Genomic DNA, 13,972 nt, shown 5'->3' on the forward strand with positions numbered 1-13,972 from the left:
AAACATTTTAATGGGGGAAAAAAGCTGAAATTTAAGGATTCTGCAATATATAAATTTAAATTTTGGTTTATAAACTTGGCGGTCAGTCTCTACCATTTAACAACATGTATGGGTTTTTTTCGTCTTCTCAAAGTGCCAACTGTATTATTACATAGCTGGTCTGTTTCATCAGTGTGCGCTAGGCTCTGGCTCTGCCGCAGTCAGGGAACTTGCCTTTGCACCTGTCAAGGCCCAGTCTGGAAAGTGGTGCATGATAAAGAGTTAGAGTGACAGTCCAAAATTGTTCATGCAGCAACCTTTAAACACTTGGAAACACTTTTCTTTCATGTTTTAACTGTACAGTTTCAATTCCAAAAGTCCTGTTTTCTACAGCAAACAATTTTCAGCGACAAAAATAAAGGAAGTCTAAATTTGTACGTATACCCTGACATTCAGGTGCTGAAGTTCCTCAGAGTAAGTCATATTGAGAAGTTATATCACTGAGAGATTTTTCCATTGAATTCATAATGTAAGAGATGGACTACTCTTTCAAAAATCAAATGATCTGGAAATACAGAAGAGTTATCATTGGATTTCTATCTCTCTTTAACAAGCATGTCAGCCTGGATGTGGCCCTGGCCAACCTGCTTAACTCACCCCGCTTGAGCAGGGGTGACTCAGTCTCCAGAGGAGCCTGCCAGCCTCAGCTGCCATGTGATTCTGGGTATTTCAGCAAGATTTACACCCTGTTTGTGCTTGGCTAGTAGACCAAATAAAATGAATACTCTAGCATAACTTTGTCCTTAAACCATGTATTACAGGTTTATGAGTTAATATAAATAAATGCAGGAGAAAGAATGATTCATCTCTCACCCCTTGAGAAATTGTAATAGCTTACACTAGATAGACTGTCAGTATAGAATAATTGGTACCATATTGGTACCTAGTTCTTGGCACGCTTTTTTTATTAATTCCCTTTGCAGCACAGAAACAAATCTTGAAATTTTAAAATGGCGCTTTGCTTAGCATGAGAATTAAGCTTCAGTGCCCTTAGGTGGAAATAATTGGTGTAGCTTTATGATACTCAGAAACCAGTGAGAATTGAGTCTTTTTGCTTTCAGGAAATTTATCCTGTTTTTATCATCAGAACAGTGAAAAATGAGAAAGAATAAAGATCTAGATTGTAAAAAAAATATATATACATAAGTATATATATATAAAGATATATCTATCTACTGCAAATGTAGTGCTAGTTAACAGTAATAAAATTATATATTATTAATATGCTAGTAACTTTGGTAGTATTTAGACTAGATACATGCTGAAAAACAGTATATTCTTAAATGCTCCCTATTAAATGAACCAAATAAATGAAACCATTGTTATGTTGCAAAAAATTGCTATTGCGCATGTCAAGGTCATGAGAGAGAGTATAATAAAAGGATAAGAAGGTCTGGCTGGATTTTTAGATGACAAAGTAACTTTTATGCATGAACTTACAAACTCAAATGGGACTTGTATCAGACACAACCCATTCAGCCTCAGTTCTACTGAAGTTTTACTATCAAAACCTTTTCCAACATAACTAAAATGGTCATATGCCAAAGTGAGTATGTCACATCCTTCCAATGTAAACATGAAACAACTTCTTACGAATAATTTTGGTTAGATAGTCTGGTGCTAAAGTGCTAAATAGATCACAGAATGTCCATGAGCAGTAAGATTTCCCTCTTGCATTTTATCTTGAATCCAGAGAATTGTATCAGTATATTCACCAAACTTAACAACTGTTGAAAAGTCTTTCTGTTTTTTACCATTTTTTTATGTGCTTGAATGTTTATAGTCCATTTTTGTTCCAGTAGTTATGGAGAACTACACTTTCAGAGACTGGGACTTCTGTGATCACATTCAGTTGATATTGGATGATCATTTGTCCAATCTGGTTAGGACGCTAACTATAACGCAGTATAAAACAAAAGAAATGAAGAAGCAAGTACCCACTTTTATGGCATTCAAAAGGCTTTCCATGAGGATCCTAGTTTATTTGTAAAACAATTCCTTATTTCCAGTGAGCATCACTGAGTTTATTGTGATGTCCCATCCTTCCATTCCTAATGGACATTTCCATCCACTGACGCCTTTGCAGCAGATGTGTTCTGTCCAAATTAGAAATGTCACACAGTACTAAGCCCAGAGGATGTTTTAACACTATTTAGTTCTATTTCAGCTGACACATGTTGAACTGCTTACTCTATTGACAGCCTATTCCTCCTATCCCATATGCGTGATTTTTCCCCTCCTTTGACAATAGTATATGATTATGCACAATTTGTGACTTAACACCTATAGTCACTCCTCGTTAAATAGATTTTTCATACAAGTACAGGACAATAATTTTAAACAAAAAGTGTTTTCAGTCAACTGTTACACAGTACAGGAAAGACATACTTTTTAAATTTGCTTGTATGACTCTCCGTTCTGATTCTGGTTTGTGTATGTTACTATCAGTACAAGTCTTGTGTGTGTTACTATCAGTACTTCTATATAAATAATTAATGTTATTTAAGCAACACTGATGACAAACCAAAGCAATATTATTTCACATATGGCAACTAGAAGATCAGAAGGCAAAGCTAACCTTTATTTAATTTGTATAAAACAGCAATTATGTATAAAATACGTTTGTATAAAATGTTCTCCCTATTAATTCATCTTTCACTTCAAGCTGAACTAAGGACATTGAATAAGTCTGATTCCCAGTCTTGGTCTTGTATCCAGAAAAAGTAGTGGTATGCAAGGTTACATGCATATGGGGAAAGGCAAGGCCTTTTACCTTAAAAATTGTTGCTACTTTCATAACTTTTTAGGTCGGAAGTTATTCTTGCCTTCATCATCTAAGTTTTAATATAAATATCCCCCTCTGTTATAATGCTGTTATAGTACTCTTTTAGAATAGCCTCTCTCTCCCCTGTCCAGAAAGAAACTTCATTTATAATTATATCAGTGCATTGATTTGTTGTTGCTCTTTGAATTATTCTAATTAATAATAGGTCAAGCTTCATGTGGAGAAGATATGTGAAAAGGCTGCAAGGGCTGCCCTGCTGCTTTTTATAAATAAAGCAATAGATACTTGAGTAAAATAATTGTGATGCCTCTTTTTCCATGGACTGTGTGGTGGCAGCAATCTGTGGTGGATCCAATGTCCTGGAATAATCTATTATCTTCCAGGTGAATGGTGTTGGAGGTGGAGAGAAAGAATAGAGAGACCTGCAGGAGAATACATCAAGCAAAAGAGCAGCTTCTACTGGAGAGAAGCAGATGTGACATGGTGATGAGATGTTGCTTTCCAGGTTGAAAATATCCTACCTAGAGAGTTTCCTGAACAAAAGGTAGTTTTCAAATGTGATTGGAGTCACTAATTAATTGTTCTGGTGTTGTGCAAATATTCCATCCTATCTGCAGAAGCATGTCTAAGAATCCAGACTTTCAGAGTAAAATGGATCTGTCTTGAGACAGTGTAACTAAAAAAAAAAAAAAAAGAGGAAAAGAAGCTGCGTGCTTTATTCTTGGGTTTCCACACACTATTCTGTCTTCAACCCAGAAAAATAAGGACTAGCTATTAATGACATGAACAAGATCAGTGGGAATTTACGGGATGGCCTTTACTACGTTTAGGTTAGGTTTGACAGATTTGTGTTCAGTTTCTTGTGGTTTCTTAAGTTAGATGGTCAAAGGATCTATTTGTGAGCTTTATTTCAGACCCAGTGGGAATAATTTGAAAACAATTATTCTTATAAGATTTTATAAAAAATGGTAGAATTGTGTCAGAGGCTGATCTCTTCCTAATTCTAGTATGATGCATTAAAGACTTCTGGGCTTTTTGGCATTATTGATTCTGAATCCAAACTTGAGCTAATCTTTATTCTGATAGATGTAAAGCAAATTAATGAATTAAGCATTTAAGCATGAAATAAGCATTGTTATGTATCTGAGAAAAAAACGCCAAACCATTTCTGTATTTTTAGATTTGTCTCAAAAAGGTTTTGTAAATGTAGAAGTCGAAAACATTAGGGATCATAAAGTCTTAATTAGGCATCATAATTCTTCTCACTTGTTGTAGTAAGTGCCAGAGGAGGTTGTTTTGGAAGAAAAGAGAGTTTGCCTGTGAGGATTCCGTACTATGACAGAAATGACCGCTTACAACAAATGGAGTTCAGAAAAATCTTTATAGGTTCATGTCATGAGAATACATTGGGGAGGAGTCTCAGTATCATAGTAGAATTGGATTTTTTTTTTTTGAGGAAAAACAGGCCTGTAGTCTTTGCAGCTGTAAATTTGGTGCCAGTAGATATGACCTTTGCAAATGCTGGATAGTCCCTATTTAAATTAAAAAGGAACCTTTACAAAATACATAAAAGCTTCAGTACACAGAATTATCTGTTTAAAATTTGTGAATCCGTTATATTTTGCCTTCAGTGGTAAACCACTGCTTGGACCATTTATCAATTGTAACTCTCCAGAGTTTGTCTGAAGCATAATGTGTTCGCACAATGTCCGCTGTAGTATGTCCCACCTAACGGTTAGACCTTCGGCAATTCTGTAATAAGCATAAATAATAACGCTAATAAATCGAGGCACAGAATTGTATGTCAGAGCATATGTAGAGTGCAGGCTTACTTGACGTGAAGCGCATATTCTGAAATGACCTGTGCGGTATAGCAAATTTGTTAGGCTATTATCTTAGTCCTGATAACAAAGTAAGTCAATTTTTGAGACGATGAGTTTTCATTGAGTAGGGGCCAGCTTTTTCTAGGTTTTGCTAATCAGCACATATTACTAAGCTTAATTTTCCTACTGCTTCTTACAATTAATTTCAATGTTTATGTAACTCAGTAATTAGATCTGGGGCATCTGATTGTCTTTTGGCACTTATCATTAATTTCTTGGGGCTAAGCTGCTTGAGACTGTCCATATGTGATCATAAATTATACGGTGAAGGCCAGAGAGAGAAATTTATGCCTCTGTGATCTAATTATTTTATAGGTAGTCCACGATGCATTTTCGCTCTCTTCCTTGTTAGCATCCAAATCCACAATAAAATAGGGATTTAGATTCTCTACTTCTGGTGGTTCTAACAGGAAAATTACCTCCATCGAATAATAAATGTTTCATGCCTACAAGTACTTGCTTGCCACTCCACCTTTTTCCTAGAACAGGTAGCTATATAATCCATTGTCACTAAAGGCAGTTCCAAACGAAAAATACAAAATACAGCATTGTATATGAAGAACCAAATGTTTGAACCATTCAGAACTCTAACTGAAGTGGTGAGAAACTTTATAGAACCGCTCTGGACAAATTTGTACGTGGTCTGAATTAGACTCCTTCCTCTGAGAAGGTTGTATCCGACCTGTAGAAAGCAGCATTATTGGCTATGTGCTTGACAAATGTGGGAGCGTATCTGAGTGCAACTTTCTGAACGCCTTTTAATAGTAGATGTCTAGACATATCTAAAGGCTTTACAGCCTTTAATTGTTATTTTCACAACAGAATATTTCTGTGCTATTATGCTTGAACGTTTTTTTTTTCATTATAAAGGGATAGTTCAAGATAAGAAACAACAGGTTGCCAACTTTCCAGAGAGTTTTTTTTTTTTAAACTATTTTTGTCTACAGAGATTAAAATTACTCCTGTGGAAATTTTCAAATACAGTTAAGGAATACCTTGTCAAAAATTATTTATTCATCTAATGATAGATTCGAATATCTTATGGGATTTTAGAAAGTGCCTGAGTAAGTTGGAACTAATGAAGTTTGAGCATCTAATATGTTTGCCTTACCTTAAAAATTCTGTGAAATGCTGGTGCAAAATTATGAGAATTTTTTTCAAATGGACATAAAATGTTTTAGACACAACCACGTTTTCGAAAGTGCCTTAGTAGATATACTTAATTGTTTAAATCAGAAATAAACCCTCCACCCTAGTATTTAAAATACTGAATATAAATATGCAGAGAAGTATTTTTGCATATGTGAAGATTTAAGGTTGGGAAAGAAACAAGGCTTGTAGGGAGAAGTGGCTAATACCATTGAAAAAGAGAATAATTTTCCAATCTTTTCATATCTCTTTAGTCTGTCTGACGGCCTTGTTTGCCTTTTCCAGCGGTATCAACTAGTCTATTAAAATGTATTTCTTCCTTGAGAAAGTCTTGTATTTCAACATGAATATCAATCTGTTAGTTATTAAAAAAAAAAAAAAAAGAGTTTAAAGAATGTCCCGTACTTTGTACTTAAGGAAAAAGCTAAAGCATGAGAAAAGATAACAAGGGCTCACCTCGGGATTATGTGCAGTGACAGTAACAGTAAGTACTTCTTAAAGAAGGGCTACATCTTCCAAAGAACTAACTCTTTTCTGTCTGAAAGAAAGATCAGAAGAGCCTCCGAGTGGCATAGTAGCAAAACCAAGCCCCAATTATTATTCTATAGAGAGACAGAAACTGCAACTCTTCACTTGGGTTTTAAGAGAATGCTATTTGATATCATCAAGCAACCCTGTGTCTGGAGACTATTTATCAATCCAAGCAGTACTACGTGCTGTACTTAGCTGCTAGGCTTAGGTTTCTATGTATTGGATAATATTCTGAAATTCCACCTCAATGTTCCCATGAGAAGTATGGTTGAGCAGACTGAGGCCAAAGGAGTTCAAATATTTTACTTTCCCAGCGTGCAATTCTTGTAAGCAAAAGATGAGTACCTGCAATGACTTCTCAGCAAAATCCATGAGATTGCCTCTGCATAAGGCAGCGAGCTGCCTCGGTGCTGTAAATCACCTCTTGAGACACCTGTATTTCTACTTTAATGTAGAGGGAACAGAGGGAGATCCTGACTTAGCTGCCTCATCTGAATACCAAAAGTCAGGCTGAAGTTGCTCATGTTTACTTTTAAATTGAATGGAAATGCAAGAGGTTCTTTTGGTGAAAGAATGGGAATACACATCCTGAGCTGGCTCTGTAAGACTGTTTTAGGTCATCTAACAGGAGCTAATAGCTAGTTGTATCTCTTGTTTGCATTCGCAAACTCTTCAGACCCTACTCACTCTGGCTGAAAGGTCCGTTTGTACCAGGTTTTGAATATTTTGTCTTATTGTCCTGAAGGACAGTTTGCCAGTTATGTCGTTTCAATAAATTGCACATGCTTTGCTATATTTTTACCTTCTGTTCCTTCGCTTTTGAAGGCTTAGCTGGAGAGTGGGAGCTGCCAAAATTGCAACTGTGCAGTATTTCCTGAGCTGGCAAGTTTGACATTTCTCCCTCGCTGACAATGCCATGAATAGCTGAATGATAATGTGGTGGTTGTTTTTTAAGTCTTTCTCACACCTGTCTTTGTTTGTCTGCAGAGATTCCATGTTCTCTTTTAAATGACTAAAATGGAAGCATTTCCAAAATAGTAGGAGTACATGCCCACAAAAGCTCCTTTCCTTTGTACTGGTAAAGTACAGGCCAGCTAAAAGTAGCTTTTACTGGAGTTGGTCAAAACCCTTTACACAGGGGAAAAGAATCTTAATATGTAGTCCAGAGCTGAAATTAGGCCTGAGTTAGTCTGAAAGCTATTGGAAACCCAAAATGTGGTGGTTTAGATATCATTCCTTCTCTCCCACAGGAAAGACACTGTCAAAACCACACAGTTCAATCCTATGGTTGAAGCACCAGAGCTCTGTGACATGTACCTGTCTCCTAAGGAATTTACTTGCAAACATAAATATTTTGCCAGACATGATTACTTTTTCCACTTTCCGAACTTGGTGAGAAAGAACACTGAGGCTTGTTATTTGAATACCAAAGTTAGAAGTTGATAGACTATAGACAGTTGTAAATTGAGAAGGAATTGAGGCCACATCTGTTCTTCTCTATTGTCCCATTCCTGTATTGGGTGACTTGGGTGACTAGAAGAAACCAGTGATAATAGCAACATACAAGTCTCCAGAGTGCCTTGCAGAGGGAGCGAGTGTCTCCTGTGGAGAGCTCTGCACCTCAAAGTATATCGTAATAATTAAATTGAGTTTAGTAATCCAAAGGCTCAAACACTAACCAGCTAAAACAGGAAATACAAAAAAAGGGAAATGCCTTTTCTGTGACTTTTTGTTTTTCATTTCATAATTGCCTAACCTGCACTGAGAGTTGCTTTTTGTCACATCTCCTGTCCCATTTGAGTTTGTTATTCTTGGATTTCCTTTCCTTGGGGGAAATTTTGTTTGTAGTTGCTGTTTGCTTACAGGATTGGAAATAAAAATAATTCACTGCCTGTCATAAAACAATTTACCTGAGAGAAAACAATAACACCACTGAGGCGACTGTGCAGTTACATTTCTTGGTAAATATGTGGTTTTTACTGATTGCTTTTATTTTCACAGTTCCTCTCTCACAGCTCTTGACAACCTCTAATTCCAGAGGATAAATTCCCTCTTGCTCCAAAGCAGGATACACCAGTTAGACTGATAAAGGCAGTTGTATTAGCAGTGAGTAATATAATAGAATAGAGACAAACCAACAATAAATAATGGTAATAATCTGTCATTATTAAAAATAGCAACAAAATTGATATTTTGCATTTTTGCCTCCAAGTCTTGAAACCATGAATCAAGATTTTCAAAAGCACGCAACTGAACTTAGTTTGTATGGGGCACATTTTAATGACATCTGGGAAAGTAATCTTAGTATTAGTTTTGTTGCTTTATGTATTTTAAAAAACACATATTGGTCTTAACTGCGCTGGTTAACAATTTTCCTCTTCTGGCCTTGTCTCAATTTTCTACAAGTTCTACCTCTTGATTTATGTGTGTTATTGTTAGTTCTCCCATTTTTGTAATTTATTAAGTATTCTTTTCTTGTTACTTCATGGATTCTTTAATCTCTACAATGAATCTTTAAAAATTAGTATCTTCTTGACTATTATTTTGTAGCACTTGGAAAAATAATAGCGTTGTAACCTGCTCTCACTCATGCTTTTCTGTTAAATTCACACCAACAATCTGTTTTGTAATTGTTTCTAGCTTTCTGGAATTGGTTCTTTAAAAGCACTGTCATTTAGACTTTATTTTGCTTGAACATAAGAAATGTAGTAGGATGATTGGTTTTACCTCAAATATCACAGGTTTTTAGCTCTGGGAGAAATTAGTCCTTATCTCTCAAGGTAGAGTTTAATATAGATTTCCTCGCACGTTGGATGCAACCCTTTTGATTTAGGAAATTATCTTCTGGACTAGCATCAGTCTTTTAAGGTACGCATTTCATATTGTAGTCCTATGTGTTAACGCAACATTTTTCTCTAGGTAGAAACTATAAATTGATGTTAAAGACCCAGGCATCCTTTACTTTTTCTGACTTTATGGTCTGTAAAAAGTGTCATTTATATCCCATCTCATGCTTTATCTGTTATCATACTGAGCATTCAAGATCACTTTAATATTATTTTTCAGTGAATCAGAGAAAGGTAACTCCATTTTTTACACAGCTTTCTCAAATGCAAGTAACATATTTTGGAAATCTCTAGTTTCTGCTTGTGAAATGGATAGAGAATCTATCCCTGTGGCTGTTCTATAATGCAACGTCTCTCTCATAGAAGATACTTTTCCATAATGTCTTCTGTACTTGAAGATGAGAAACAGTAGCTTATATCTAATAAATGTCAGGCAGAAGATGGGATAAATTTTCAATAGCAAACTGCAGTGAAGCGCATAGGCTAAAAGCTGCAATATATTGTTTGGATTCACAGGCTAGCAAGGACTGTTAGATATGTCCTGATCCTTTTATGGTAACATTTTTGGTGGAAATGAAAGTCTTTAGGTTGAACGAGGTACTCATCTTGCTCACTTATCCTCAGATTCCTCAGGCTTTTTTTTTTAATTTACAATGAGCTTGGAATTAGGAAATATAAACTCTGTGAATTCTCTAATTATACCTTGCTGAAACAAAACCAGTACAGACAAAAAATATTAGTCAGTTGACTTCATTTCATAGCAAAGCAGCATGGTTTACATATGGGAACACAGTTGGTGCCATACTCCACAGGCCGGTAAAGAATGGGGATGGATTTCAGGGTTGCCAGAAGGATATCTGAGGCCTTTTTGAGGATCTATCTGAATAGCACTGCTCCAAGGGTAGCCTTTTTTTTTTTCTTCTTTCTTTTTTTTTTTTTTTTTTTTTTTTTTTTCCTCTGCACATTGTCTTTTAAAAATGTATCCTGGTCTGAAAATAACAGGTCTTGTTTTTGCAAATTTGGACAGGGATTTTTTTTTCTCAGTCAGTGCTGTTTGGTATTATCACATCCCCACTGGTTTTATTCTTCACAGTAGACATTTTTAAAATGCAACTTAAAATCTCCTGGCTGCAGCAAGGGAGGGATTATCACACATTAATTTGATATGCTGCTCTGAGTGATTTTGTTGTTTTATTGCTTTTCACAACATTTTAAGATTTTGCTATTCATAACCCATTTCAGAAATTATCATCAGAGCGTATTAGTCTTACCCGTGAAGGACAGATGATATACATTTTTACAGCTTATTAGGCTCCTAGATGTACCCTGAACACATACACAAAGTCTGCTTGAAATTTCGGCCTCCTACATAGCTACATTCAAATTACTGGGTAGGTGGTCCCACTGGGGTTCCTGTTTTATACCCTGTAACTATCAAGATTCAGTGTGCCAGTGAGGATCCTAATGATAGCTAAGAGTCCCAAAACTTTCGGTTTTCATGGCAACCACACAGTCTGTTGTACAATAACTACTGCTTTGTCACTTGTTTCAAGTTCAGCTTTGAAAACAGTTGGCAGTGGAAAAGCATCTTTTTATGTCTTCTTTCTACAGAGCCTGATATTCTTGCCTGATGTGTTTTGTTAACGCACAAGATACGTCCCTTTCCATGAAGTTAATTGGCAGTGGGCTTTCAGCGACTTTAATGACTACGTGATTAGCTTGCTCTTCATGGCACTATGATAATGAGTTTTCTTCAGGGGAACACTGATACAATCCTCAGTTTGCATGCTTTTCACCTCGGAGGTTTCAGTTGAAGCTCATGAAGGTTATAGTCAGAGGTGAGGAAAGGTGTAATGTCAGCAAGAAAAATACCCATTAGCTGCAGATACCCAATTAGATACCAGCTAGGTGGGGCTGAACACAGTCATTTGTGGGGGGGTACTAGGGGAAGAAGAGGCCTTTCACAAATACTCCTCTCAAAGGTCTGTTATCTCTCCTGGTTGCTCTGGACCACAGTCCCAGAATGGTGCTGGGGCAGGAGCTTTTGATACTGATGGCAAAAAAACCACAGTCTGGGGTCCCTGACTGTTATCCCACAAGTAGTGGTAATTTATTCAGATCTGTTTAAAATATTTAACTTTCATTTGCTACTCCAAATGGCAATAAGCTCTGAGCTGCTGCCTGCTGAAAGCCATGAAAATGACCTAAAAACTTTTAATGGGCTTCAGCTTAGACCCAGGATATTCATTTTTGCAACAGTCTTTAGGATGTGACTCTGAAAAAGCACACAAATGCATGCCTATATTTAATAACCTAAATATACTCCATCTGAATAGAGATGTTATCCTGAATCAAGGTGTGGCTAATTGTTATGGTGCCGTTATTATTAAGAAGCAGTCTACCGTAGATGTGGCTGTGCGTTGGTAGTTGATAGAGTGGTGCATATAGATCCTTAGGGATAGGGGAACTTTCCGAACGAATGGCTTTCTCAGACGTGACAGTAACAGGACCGGTTTCAGAAGGGTGACCTAATTTAGGGTGGACCTCAGTATAGTGGAATTTTTTCTTGAGAAGCATGATGACAAAGGATTTAGATCTATTTCCCTTTTTCTTATTTTTTTTTTTGCATGCACAACTGTAGCCAATTAATTCAACAAGCAGCATCTGGTACATTTCTGTGTCTTTATGATACCATAAAAGTCTCTAAATGATTAGTGAGAAGCGGTTGTTATAACCTCTTTGATCTGAGTGAGGAATCAAGGAGTTTAAGACCAGGGAAAAGCAGTTAGATAATCTCAGTTGACCTTCTAGGTATCACATATATGTTGCATTTTACTCAAATGTCACTGTGTAAAACCCAAATATTTAAATTATATTATTGAGCTTTTGAGGTACTGCACAGTGTGCCATATACAGGAAGCAAACAGATTAACCCTACTGGTATTTCTGGTAATCAGGTGAAATTTGCTGTGGTAGTGATGAAGCATGTTCCCCTGTCCCCTGGCTTTGAAGGGATATGTTGTTAAAAAAACACCCCAAACAACCAAAAAACAAAATCCCCAATGATGATATAATCCTGAGCTGGTCAACAAATTAGACGTCAAGACAGCAACTTTGCCATACTCCCTTGAAGCAGATGTTCATCCCACGTGGCGTCTTAGCTCCAGTTGTGGCCCAGCACTGACTATCCGAATAAAAAAGTGAAGGGAAAAATTCCTGGAATAACAACTCCCTTATCTCGTGCTTCTGCATCAGAATATGCTCTTGGCCTTCTGCAGACTGTCCTGCCCTGGTGCAGATATACCTGACTCAGCACCACCAATCAACCACCTTCAACGAGAAATTATTTCTCAATTAGAGCTCAGTTACAGCTCCATCAACGTTTAAAGCAGGCTGCAAGTTCTAGTGGTAACTAGCTCTTGTAGCTGCCTTTGAATGTCTGCCCTTTTGCTTCCTGCCCTTGATCCGACCTACACGTTTTCTTTTGTTTTGCTAAAAATAGGTAGTCTAAAGCTTTCAGCAAAATGAAGTGACCTGTTCAGAGACGAACTGCAATGTTAAAGAGTGCATTTGCCTTTTATCAAACATAATATGCATCAAATCAATTATCTCAGTAAAGGCTAAATAGCATTTTACTGTGCTGACCAGGGAGCTCCAAGCTTCTGTGGTCTCACACAACATTTTGTTGCTTTGAGAATGGTTTTCTTCATAAAAGAAAACAGCACTGATTAGGAGTTGCTTGGAATTAAAATACTCAGCCAAGGCTGGTATTTCGGATGTCAAGTACAATGATGGAACAAGAGAAATTGGAATAGGAAAAGTAATTTTCATTTTCAATGTCTAAACTGAGCGATTAGGAAAAAATTAGGTTGGCATGGACATAACCAAGAAATGTCAATAGGTAAGAAATGTCAAGTAAATCACAGTAACACTCTAATTTGTGCTAATCTTTATATGTGCTTGCTCTCCCTAGCTCCTTCATCCATAATTTGTAAATAATTGATGGGATGAAGAGACATAGACAGGCCTTAGAAAAATATGAAGATTCGCCAGTCTCAAGATCTGGGGTTTCATGATGAAATAGTCAAAGTATCTATGTGATTCAGGAGGCCAGGTCCCGTTCTCCAGTGGAGTACCCAAACACAGCTGCTGCTCTGAAAAATACACAGCCTAAATCAATGTGACGGAAAGCAGGGAGGGAGGGAGCCAGGAGGTGTGTAGGGGGTTAAAAGGAGATGAGGGCAGAGCCAGAAATAGATCTAGTTTCTATACAGTCCTGTCTTTCAAGACATAAATTGCAGGGTGGACTAAATGTAGATCCAGATGCACATTTTCAATCTGGAGTTTTAGACCTACCACCATCTGAAGTATTGCCCCACATTCCTGTTTTATTCCTTCTGAGTGTAGTATGAATTAACAGGAAAGGCAACTGCAGTCTCTGAACATGCTAGTCTGTTTATACCTTTGTTTGTTATTTAACAGCAGCTTTGGGGAGAGGCTTTCATGTATGGAATTTCCCCTAATACTGTCACTTGAAAGTTTGAAGTGCTGCAGGAGATGTTTTCACAAAACCTATCAACAGGGGAACTTTCAATGCCATTCAATTCCTTTTGCTGTCCGTCTGGGTTTAAAAGAGCCACAGATATAGTTGTTTAATTGCATTTGGAGGGGCTCGGTCCAGGGATTATGACTAGAAGTAGATTTTCCCATTCACAAGAGTAGTGTCTCGGTCACTTTCT

The sequence above is a fragment of the Chroicocephalus ridibundus genome, chromosome 8, assembly GCF_963924245.1.
Source record: "Chroicocephalus ridibundus chromosome 8, bChrRid1.1, whole genome shotgun sequence".
Lineage (NCBI taxonomy): Eukaryota > Metazoa > Chordata > Aves > Charadriiformes > Laridae > Chroicocephalus > Chroicocephalus ridibundus.